This window comes from Eriocheir sinensis, unplaced genomic scaffold (assembly GCF_024679095.1).
Source record: "Eriocheir sinensis breed Jianghai 21 unplaced genomic scaffold, ASM2467909v1 Scaffold602, whole genome shotgun sequence".
Classification (NCBI taxonomy): Eukaryota; Metazoa; Arthropoda; class Malacostraca; order Decapoda; family Varunidae; genus Eriocheir; species Eriocheir sinensis.
In genome coordinates, this window is record NW_026111946.1 from 30,001 (window position 1) to 40,000 (window position 10,000).

A 10,000-nucleotide genomic window follows, 5' to 3' on the forward strand; every position below is an offset into this window, starting at 1 on the left:
TTCTCCCCTTTCTTTCCCTTCTTCCTTTTTTTCCCTCTCTCTCTTTCTTTCTCCTCTCTCTCTTTCCCTTCCCTCCCCGGTATTTCCCCTCCTTCCCTTCCCTTCCCTTCCCCTCCCTTCCCCTTACCTAAATACCTTACCCTTACCCTCCCGACATTCTCTCCCTCCCTTCTGTCCCCAATTTTTTCCTCCCTTTCCTCCCCTCCCCTCCCCTTCCCTACTTCCCCTCTCTGACATACGTTCCCTCATTTTCTCTCCCTTTCCTCCCCTTCCCCTCCCCTCCCCCCCCCTCACCTGTCGTTGTCAAGTTTATTGCTTTGTTTACACCTGCCCTGCTATGTGTGTTTGTTCGTTTGTTTGTGTGTTGTTGTTTTTTCCTTTTTTTATTATTTTTTTCTTTCTTTTCTTTCCTTTCTGTTCCCTGCCTTTCCGTGTTTTAATTCTCTTCTCTTCTCTTCTCTTCTCTCTCTCTTCTCTCTCTCTCTCTCTCTCTCTCTCTCTCTCTCTCCACACACACACACACACACACACACACATTCCTCAGTATATTTATCCACAAACGTTCATGTCCCTGTGTGTGTGTGTGTGTGTGTGTGTGTGTGTGTGTGTGTGTGTGTGTTATGTATGTCTGTTTTTAATGACGTACACAAACGCTGTTGGCTCGAGAGAGAGAGAGAGAGAGAGAGAGAGAGAGAGAGAGAGAGAGAGAGAGAGAGAGAGAGAGAGAGAGAGAGAGGTAAGGTAAGGTAAGGTAAGGTAAGGTAAGGTAAGGTATGGTATGGTAACGTAAGGAAAGGTAAGGTAAGGAAAGGTAAGGTAAGGAAAGGTAAGGTAAGGTAAGGTAAGGTAAGGTAAGGAAACAAGCAGAAAATTAAGGTAAGGTAAGGTAAGGTAAGGTAAGGTAAGGAAACAAGCAGAAAATTAAGGTAAGGAAAGGTAAGGTAAGGTAAGGTAAGGTAAGGAAAGGTAAGGTAAGGAAAGGTAAGGTAAGGAAAGGTAAGGTATGGTAAGGTAAGGTAAGGAAAGGTAAGGTAAGGAAAGGTAAGGTAAGGAAAGGTAAGGTATGGTAAGGTAAGGTAAGGAAAGGTAAGGTAAGGAAAGGTAAGGTAAGGAAAGGTAAGGTAAGGTAAGGTAAGGTAAGGTAAGGTAAGGTAAGGTAAGGTAAGGTAAGGTAAGGTAAGGTAAGGTAAGGTAAGGTAAGGAAAGGTAAGGTAAGGAAAGGTAAGGTAAGGAAAGGTAACGTAAGGAAAGATAAGGTAAGGTAAGGTAAGGTAAGGCAAGGTAAACATCCCCTTAACAAACCCAATTAACCACACGTGTATATATATATCTAGGTAAGTAGGTCAGTAGGTACCAAGTCACCATCAGTAGTAGCGGTAGTAGTATCAGTAGTAGTAGTAGTAGTAGCGGTAGTGTCAGTGGTGGTGGTGGCGGAGGGGTGGAGGGGAAGGCGGCGGCGGGGGGAGTCCAGCAGGCTGTCTAGAATTGCACCCATGATCCCCTCCATTGTGGCGGTTACAGCGGTACAAATCCAGCGGTTACAGAGGTGAGTTTTCAGTGGTTACATGGGCGCAGTTCAAGTGGTTATATAGGGTACATCAATCAGTGGGTCTTTTCGGCACTTTCTTTCAGGTTAGTGTTCCAGTGGTTACAGAGGTGCGGTTCCAGTGGTTACATGGGCGCAGTTCAAGTGGTTATATACGGTACAGTGGCAACAGCATAGGTACTTTCTTGGGACTTTCTCGGCACTTTCTTTCAGGTTAGTGTTCCAGTGGTTACAGAGGTGCGGTTCCAGTGGTTACATGGGCGCAGTTCAAGTGGTTATATACGGTACAGTGGGATCAGCATAGGTACTTTCTTGGGACTTTCTCGGCACTTTCTTTCAGGTTAGTGTTCCAGTGGTTACAGAGGTGCGGTTCCAGTGGTTACATGGGTGCAGTACAAGTGGTTATATACGGTACAGTGGCATCAGTTTTGGCACTCTTTGGCATTGAGGTTACACAAGTGCAAATCCAGGTGTCACAGTGGTACAGGTCCAGTGGTTACAGAGGTGCGGTTCCAGTGGTTAGATGGGCGCAGTTCCAGGGGGTTACACATGATACAGTGGCATTAGTAAAGGCACTTGTTGGCACTCCAGATTAGCGTTCCACAGGTTACAGAGGTATGATTCCAGTGGTTACAGTGGTACAAGTCACGTGATTACAAAGGTGCCATTTCAGATGTTACAATAAGTAGCGTGTTATGGCACTGCAGCTCACTGTCCCAAATGCTACAGTTGTTACACAGGCACAAATCCAGCGGTGACAGTGGTTATGTGGTGTGGTTTTAGTTTCCAGTGGTTATGGTTTTTACAGTGGCGTTATTCTGGGCACCTTTGAGTATTAGTTGAAGCTTACTGTTCCATATGCTACAGTGGCACGCTTCCAGTGGCACCAAAGTTACATAGGCGCAATTCCAGAGGGTAGTTTGCATTTGTGGCACTAAGAATCTTGCTGTTCCATAGGCTACATTGGCACGATTCCGGAGGCTACAGTGGTGCGATTCCAGTGGCTACAGTGGCTCTCTTCAGGGGCAGGCTCGGGGGGATGGGGGGTGGTTTCATATGCTAAACAGGCACTTCTTGGTACCACTGGGGGGTTACTGTTACTATGTTTACAGTGGCACCATTCCATAGGTTACACAGGTGCTTTTCCAACAGTTACTTAGGCACTTTCAACGTATAGGCACATGACATGGTTCCAGTTACAGAGGTGCAAGTCCAGTGGTTACATAGGCGTGATTCCAGTGGTTACAGAGGTGCTATTCCAGATGTTACACCGGTACCATTCCAAGTGTTACTGTCTCTCTGTCTCTGTCTCTCTCTCCTCGTAAAGGCACTGGTTAAGGTCCACAGGCTACAGTGTCACATTCCAAAGGTAACACTGGTACCTCTAACGAAGGGGGGGCGAGGGGGGCACTGGGGGGGCGGAGGGGGGGGCGTTTTGGGGGGTGATATTAGGGTAAGTGGTACCAGTGTTCATGGGTAAATGGGACCAGTGGAATAGTTCAACCTGGCACCTCTGTACGTGGGTAAAGAAGGCGTTGATAGGTAAGTGGGTAAGTCTGGCACCTGTGTATGGGTAAATGGGAAAGTCTGGCACCTGTGTATGGGTAAATGGGTAACCTTGGCACCTGTATATGGGTAAGTGGGTAAATTTGGCACCTATGTAAGGGTAAATGGGTAAGTTTGGCACCTGTGTAAGGGTAAATGGGTAACCTGGCACCTCTGTATGGGTAAATGGGTAAATTTGGCACCTGTGTATGGGTAAATAGGTAAGAATGGTACCTGTGTATGGGTAAATGGGTAACCTGGCACCGGTATATGGGTAAATGGGTAATCTAGCACCTCTGTATGGGTAAGTTTGGTACCTGTGTATGGGTAAATGGGTAACCTGGCACCTGTGTATGGGTAAATGGGTAACCTAGCACCTGTGTATGGGTAACAAGGTATCTTTGTGGGTAAGTTTAGGTAAGTTTTGACACTACAGCATGACTAAGGGAGGTAGTGATGGGTAAATGGGTAAGGAAGACCACTTTTTTGGGTAACAGGTATTTTTGGCACAACTGTAAGGTAGGGAGGCAGTAATGGGTAAATGGGTAAGTGGGGATATAGGTAAGGGAGCTATATATGGGTAATAGGTAAGTGTTTGTAGGTGTTTAGTGTACATGGGTAAGGAGGAACTGCTGGCTCAGGATGACTTAGGTAAATGGGTAAATGGAGACACTGTTTAGGTAAATCTGTAAGGGAGGAGCTAGTGGGTATGGGTAATGTGGGTAAATGGGTAAAGGGAGGCACTGTTGTTTAGGTAAATCTGTAAGGGAGGAGCTAGTGGGTATGGGTAATGTGGGTAAATGGGTAAAATGGCACCAGTGTTTAGGTAAATGGGTAAGGGAAGGCACTATTGTTTAGGTAAATCTGCTAAGGGGAGGAACTAGTGGGTATGGGTAACGTGGGTAAATGGGTAGAATGGCACCAGTATTTAGGTAAGTGGGTAAGGAAAACACTATGGGTAAGACGCACTGCTGGGTATGGGTAACTTGAGTAAATGGGCGTCACTTCTCGGTATGGGTCACTAAGGTAAATGAGTAAGTGGGCACCAGTGTTTGGGTAAATGGGTAAGGGAGGCACCCATGGGAGAGTAAGGTACCACTGTGTATAGGTAATGGGTAAAGACGCACTTCTGGGTATGGGTCACTAAGGTAAATGGGTAAGTGTTAAGGTAAATGGCTTAGGGAGGCACCAATGTTTAGGTAAATAGGTAACCAAGGTACCACTGTGTATAGGTAATGGGTAAAGACGCACTTCTGGGTATGGGTCACTAAGGTAAATGGGTAAGGACGGCACCGATGGGTAAGGTAAGTAATGATGGGTAAATAAACTACCACTGTGTCTAGGTAATGGGTAAAGACGCACTTCTGGGTATGGGTCACTAAGGTAAATGGGTAAGTGTTTGGGTAAATGGGTAAGGTAAGTAATTATGGGTAAATGAACTGCCACTGTGTATAGGTGATAGGTAAAGACGCACTTCTGGGTAGGTGTCACTAAGGTAAATGGGTAAGTGTTTGGGTAAATGGGTAAGGTAAGTAATTATGGGTAAATGAACTGCCACTGTGTATAGGTGATAGGTAAAGACGCACTTCTGGGTAGGTGTCACTAAGGTAAATGGGTAAGTGTTTCAGGTAAATGGGTAAGTGTTTAAGGTAAATGGGTAAGGACGGCACTGATGGGTAAGGGAGCACCACTGTGTATAGGGCCGCGGTACGGGCTTGTCTGACAGAGTGCCAAGCTGCTAGCCCTACCCTACCCCCCCTACCCTACCCTACCCTACCCAAGACTCCCTCCCTGACTCTCCTCTCTCTCTCTCTCTCTCTCTCTCTCTCTCTCTCTCTCTCTCTCTCTCTCTCTCTCTCTCTCTCTCTCTCCTCCCTTCCTTCTCTCCCTCTTGTTTTTCCTCTTCCTCCTCTTCTTCCTTCCTTCTCTTCCCTCGTTTTCCTCCTCCTCCTCCTCTTCCCTTCTTCTCTCCTGTCTCTCTCTCTCTCTCTCTCTCTCTCTCTCTCTCTCTCTCTCTCTCTCTCTCTCTCTCTCTCTCTCTTTATTGGAAAAGGAAGTTTAGGTAGGGAGAGGAAGAGCAGGAGGAGGAGGAGGAGGAGGAGGAGGAGGAGGAGGAATGTTGTGTTGGGTAGGAGAGGAAAAAATAGATGGATAACAACAAGGAAGGGAAGGGAAGGGAAGGGAAGGAAGGAAATGAAGGAAGGAAGGAAGGAAAGGAGAGAAAGGAAGGGAAGGAAGGATGGAAGGAAAGGAAGGAAGAAAGGAAGGAAGGAAGGGAAGGAAGGAAAGGAAGGGAAGGAAGGAAAGGAAGGAAGAAAGGAAGGAAGGAAGGGAAAGAAGGAATTAAGGGAAGGAAGGAAAGGAAGGGAAGGAAGGAAGGAAGGAAAGGAAGGAAGGGAGGAAGGAAGGGAAGGTAAGGGTAGGGAAGGGAAGGGAAATGAAGGGAAGGGAAGGGAGGAGAATGTAAGAGACGGGAAGGGAAGGGGAGAAAAGGGATAGGAAAATAATGGGGTAAGGAAAGGGAACAGTAGAGTAAGGGTTGGGTAGGAGAGGGTGGGGAAGGGAAGGGAAGGGAAGGGAAGGGTAGGGTAGGGAAGAATAGGGAAGAAGGTAGGGAAGGAGAAGCTGGGGAAGGGTAGGGAAGGGAAGGGAAGGGAAGGGAAGGGAAGGGTAGGGAAGGGTAGGGAAGGGAAGGGAAGGGAAGGGAAGGGTAGGGAAGAATAGGGAAGAAGGCAGGGAAGGAGAGGCTGGGGAAGGGTAGGGAAGGTAAGGGAAGGGAAGGGAAGGGAAGGGAAGGGAAGGGAAGGGAGGGGAAGGGTAGGGTAGGGGTGGGTAGGGTGCCTGGCGTGGTGCCATGGGGTGCCTCCCCTCACACTCAATTCTTAGAAGGTTAGCTACCCCTGCCAAGCCCTGCCCTGCCCCTTCCTTACCCTCCCCTCCCTTCCTCACCCTACCCTAGCACACTCTTACCCATCCCTCCCCTCCCCTGCCAAGCTCTGTCTTCCCCTACAATTCCCTACCCTATTTTCCCTTGCCTTACCCTCCCCTCCCATTTCCTACCCTGCCTTCCCCTACCCTACCCTCCTCCTCCCCTCCCTTACTCTACGCTAGCACACTCTTACCCATCCCTTCTCTACCCTCCCTTCCCCTCTCCTCCCCTTCCGACCCCTCCCCTCCCTTCCCCTGCCAAACTCCGTCTTCCCCTACAATTCCCATCTATTCTCCCTTACCTTACCCTCCTCTCCCCTTTTCTACCCTACCTTCCCTACCCTAGCAACCCCTTACCTTTCCTTACCCTCCCTATCCAGTCAGAATTTACCTTTCCCTGCCCATCCCTACCCTAGTATACCCCTTACCCATCATACCCATCTTCCCTTACCTTACTCCGATTCTTACTTGCCCTTCCCTTCCTCCTCCTTACCCATCCTCCTACCTTTCTTTCTCTCCTTCCTCCCTTCATCCTCCCCTCCCTTTCTTCCCTACTGACCCAAATGCCCCTACCCCTCCCCTCCTCCCTTTCCTTTTCCCCTTCCTCCTTTCTTTCCTTCTCCCCTTCCTCCTCATTCTCTTCCCATTGTTTCCTCCCCTTCCCCTTTCCTCCTCCCCTTCAATACTCTCCCCTACGCCCCCCTTCCCCCTTCCTCCCTCCCTCCTTCACTGACCATTTCCGAGAGAGAGAGAGAAAATAGAAGAGGGGAGGGAAGGGAGAGGAAGGGAAGGGATGGGATGGGAAGGGAAGGGAAAAGAAGGGAATTGAGAGAGAGAGAGAGAGAGAGAGAGAGTCGATAAAATAGAATCAAAATAACCACATTCACGTCCGTCTCTCTCTCTCACACACACACACACACACACACACCTGACCACCACCATCACCACCACCAATAATAATAATAATAATAATAATAATAATAATAATAATAATAATAATAATAATAATAATAATAATAATACTCACCAGTTGGTTTAATTTGGCCTCATCATTAACCTCATTGATGTCAACGCCGCTCACCAACACCGCCTCGACGCCCTGAAGTAATAATAATAATAATAATAATAATAATAATAATAATAATAATAATAATAATAATAATAATAATAATAATAATAATAATAATAATAATAATAATAATAATAATAATAATAATAAGAAGAAGAAGAAGAAGAAGAAGAAGAAGAAGAAGAAGAGGAGGAGAAGTAAGGTTAGGTCAGTTTCCCATAAAATTGTCTGGTTTTCTTTCTCTCTAATTGGCGAAGGAAGAGGAGGAGGAGGAGGAGGAGGAGGAGGAAGAGGAGGAGGAGGAGAAAATATACAGAAGTGGATGTGTTTATTGTATGATGCTTGTAGTGGTAGTAGTAATAGTAGTAGTAGTAGTAGTGGTGGTGGTGGTGGTGATGGTGGTGGTGGTGGTGGTGGTTATGGTGGTAGCTATTCTAGGCATGGTGGTGGTGATGGTGGTGATGTCTGGCACAGAGCTTTCCCCTACCACCACCACCACAACCACTACTACTACTACTACTACTACTACTACTACTACTACTACTACTACTACTACTACTACTACTACTACTACTACTACTACTACTACTACTACTACTACCACTACTACTACTACTACTACTACTACTACTACTACTACTACTACTACTACTACTACTACTACTACTACTATTACACACACACACACACACAATCTTCCCTATTACGTGTGTGTGTGTGTGTGTGTGTGTGTGTGTGTGTGTGTGTGTGTGTGTGTGTAATATTTGATAAGCTTAACTAAAATAAAAGTGACGTCATCATTAGCCACCTGAGAGAGAGAGAGTGAGAGAGAGAGAGAGAGAGAATACCTTGCTCTCTGACTCACTTTTTGTTCTCTCTCTCTCTCTCTCTCTCTCTCTCTCTCTCTCTCTCTCTCTCTCTCTCTCTCTCTCTCTCTCTCTCTCTCTCTCTCTCTCTCTCTCTCTCTCTCTCTCTCTCTCTCTGACTCACTCACACACTTGCCAGCTTGCCCAAGGCCTCCCTTTACCCTTCCTTACCCACGGCATCCTTACCCATTTACCCATCCTTACCTATGCAATTCATCTCATTAATTTACCTATTGGGATGTGTATTTGCCCATATGCTTGCCTCCCTATCTGTCTTGTTCAATTTCTTACCTTTCTAACCCTCCTTACCTTAATCTTTACCCAAATGATTTACCTATGGATATATATTTGCCTATTTCATGTGTCTTTTACCTTACTTTTTACCTATATAGTTTTACCTTTTCCTCCTTCTTACCTTCCTTCCTTGCCTTTCCCTACCTTCTTCTTACCCAAATCCCTTACCTATGGACTCATTTACCCATTTCCACCTTTTTATTTACCTTCGTCCCTTCCTACCTATGGAGTTTTCACTTTCTCCCTTACCTTTCCTTACCTTCTTACCTAAATCATTTACCTATGGATTCATTTACCCATTTACCTATATATTTACCCACTTAACCCATTACATTCCTTTCCTATAACACTTTCACCTCTGTATCTTTCCTTACCTTCCCTTCTTACCCATCGCTTACCCAAATCATTTACCTATGGACTCATTTACCCATTTACCTATATATTTACCCACTTAACCCATTAGATTCCTTTTCTATAACACTTTCACCTCTATATCTCTTCTTACCTTCCATTCTTACCCATCGCTTACCTTAATCACTTACCTATGGACTCATTTACCCATTTACCTATATATTTACCCACCTGACCCATTACATTCCTTTCCTATATAACACTTTCACCTCCATATCTCTCTTACCTTCCATTCTTACCCATCGCTTACCTTAATCATTTACCTAAGGATCACTTTACCTAGTTTTTCCTCCCCATTCTGTCCCCTTACCTACTCCTCCTCATCCTACTCTTCCATTCTTACCTTCCTTACCCATCACTTACCTTAATGCCTTACCTATGACCTAATTCATCAATACATGAGTACATTTACCTACCCCAATCATTTACCTTCCTACCTTAACACTCCTGACCCACTTCTGCTAACACTTACCTTAATCTTACCCATCCTTACCCATCACTTTACCTTTCCTTGCCTAATTCACACTTGATTTACCCATATATGAGTATCTTGCATATTTCACTAACTTATTTACCTCTCCTTACCCATGCCTTACCTATCCTTACCCTAATGAGTTGATCTAGCACATTACTCCTTACCTATTTCGCCCACTGGTTTACCCATTTACCTATTTGTATGTTTTCTTGCCTTAATAGCTACATCACTTACCTTTGTGTGTGTGTGTGTGTGTGTGTGTGTGTGTGTGTTTATAGAATTGGGTCAGTAGAGAAGTATTGCAATAACACACACACACACACACACACACACACACACACACACACACACACACAGAGTACACGCAAAATTATATCATTACTACTACTACTACTACTACTACTACTACTATTACTACTACTACTACTATTACTACTACTACTACTACTACTACTACTACTACTACTACTACTACTTCTATCATGAACACTTGTATAAGGGTCGAAGGGAAGGAGAAAATGACAGGACGAAGAAGAAGGAGGAGGAGGAGGAGGAGGAGGAGGAAGAGGGTGTAATGTCATCCGTAATGGGGTGGAAGACAAGGGAAGGAGGAGGATGATAGGCAAGGTAGGAGGAGGAGGAGGAGGTGGAGGAGGAGGAGGAGGAGGAGAACAGAAGCTTGAGAAAATATGAAGGAGGAGGTTGAGGTAAGACTGATGAAGGAGGAGGAGGTGGAGGAGGAGGAGGAGGTGGAGGAGGTGGAGGTCTTCCTTACCGGGTGTGGAAGAGAGGCGTGTGTGGAGGGGAAGCTGTGTGTCTTTACTCTCCCACTCTCTCTCACTCACTCTCTCTCTCTCTCTCATGAT

At 45.8% G+C, this 10,000-nt stretch overlaps 1 long non-coding RNA gene across 1 annotated transcript; it reads left to right on the forward strand.

The window, feature by feature from the left end:
- The first annotated feature begins 2,396 nt into the window (after positions 1-2,396).
- On the forward strand, positions 2,397-4,953 carry LOC126993345 (uncharacterized). Its single transcript, XR_007747638.1, has 2 exons — positions 2,397-4,363; positions 4,587-4,953. It is a non-coding gene; the product is annotated as an uncharacterized LOC126993345 (long non-coding RNA).
- The last annotated feature ends 5,047 nt before the right edge of the window (positions 4,954-10,000 follow it).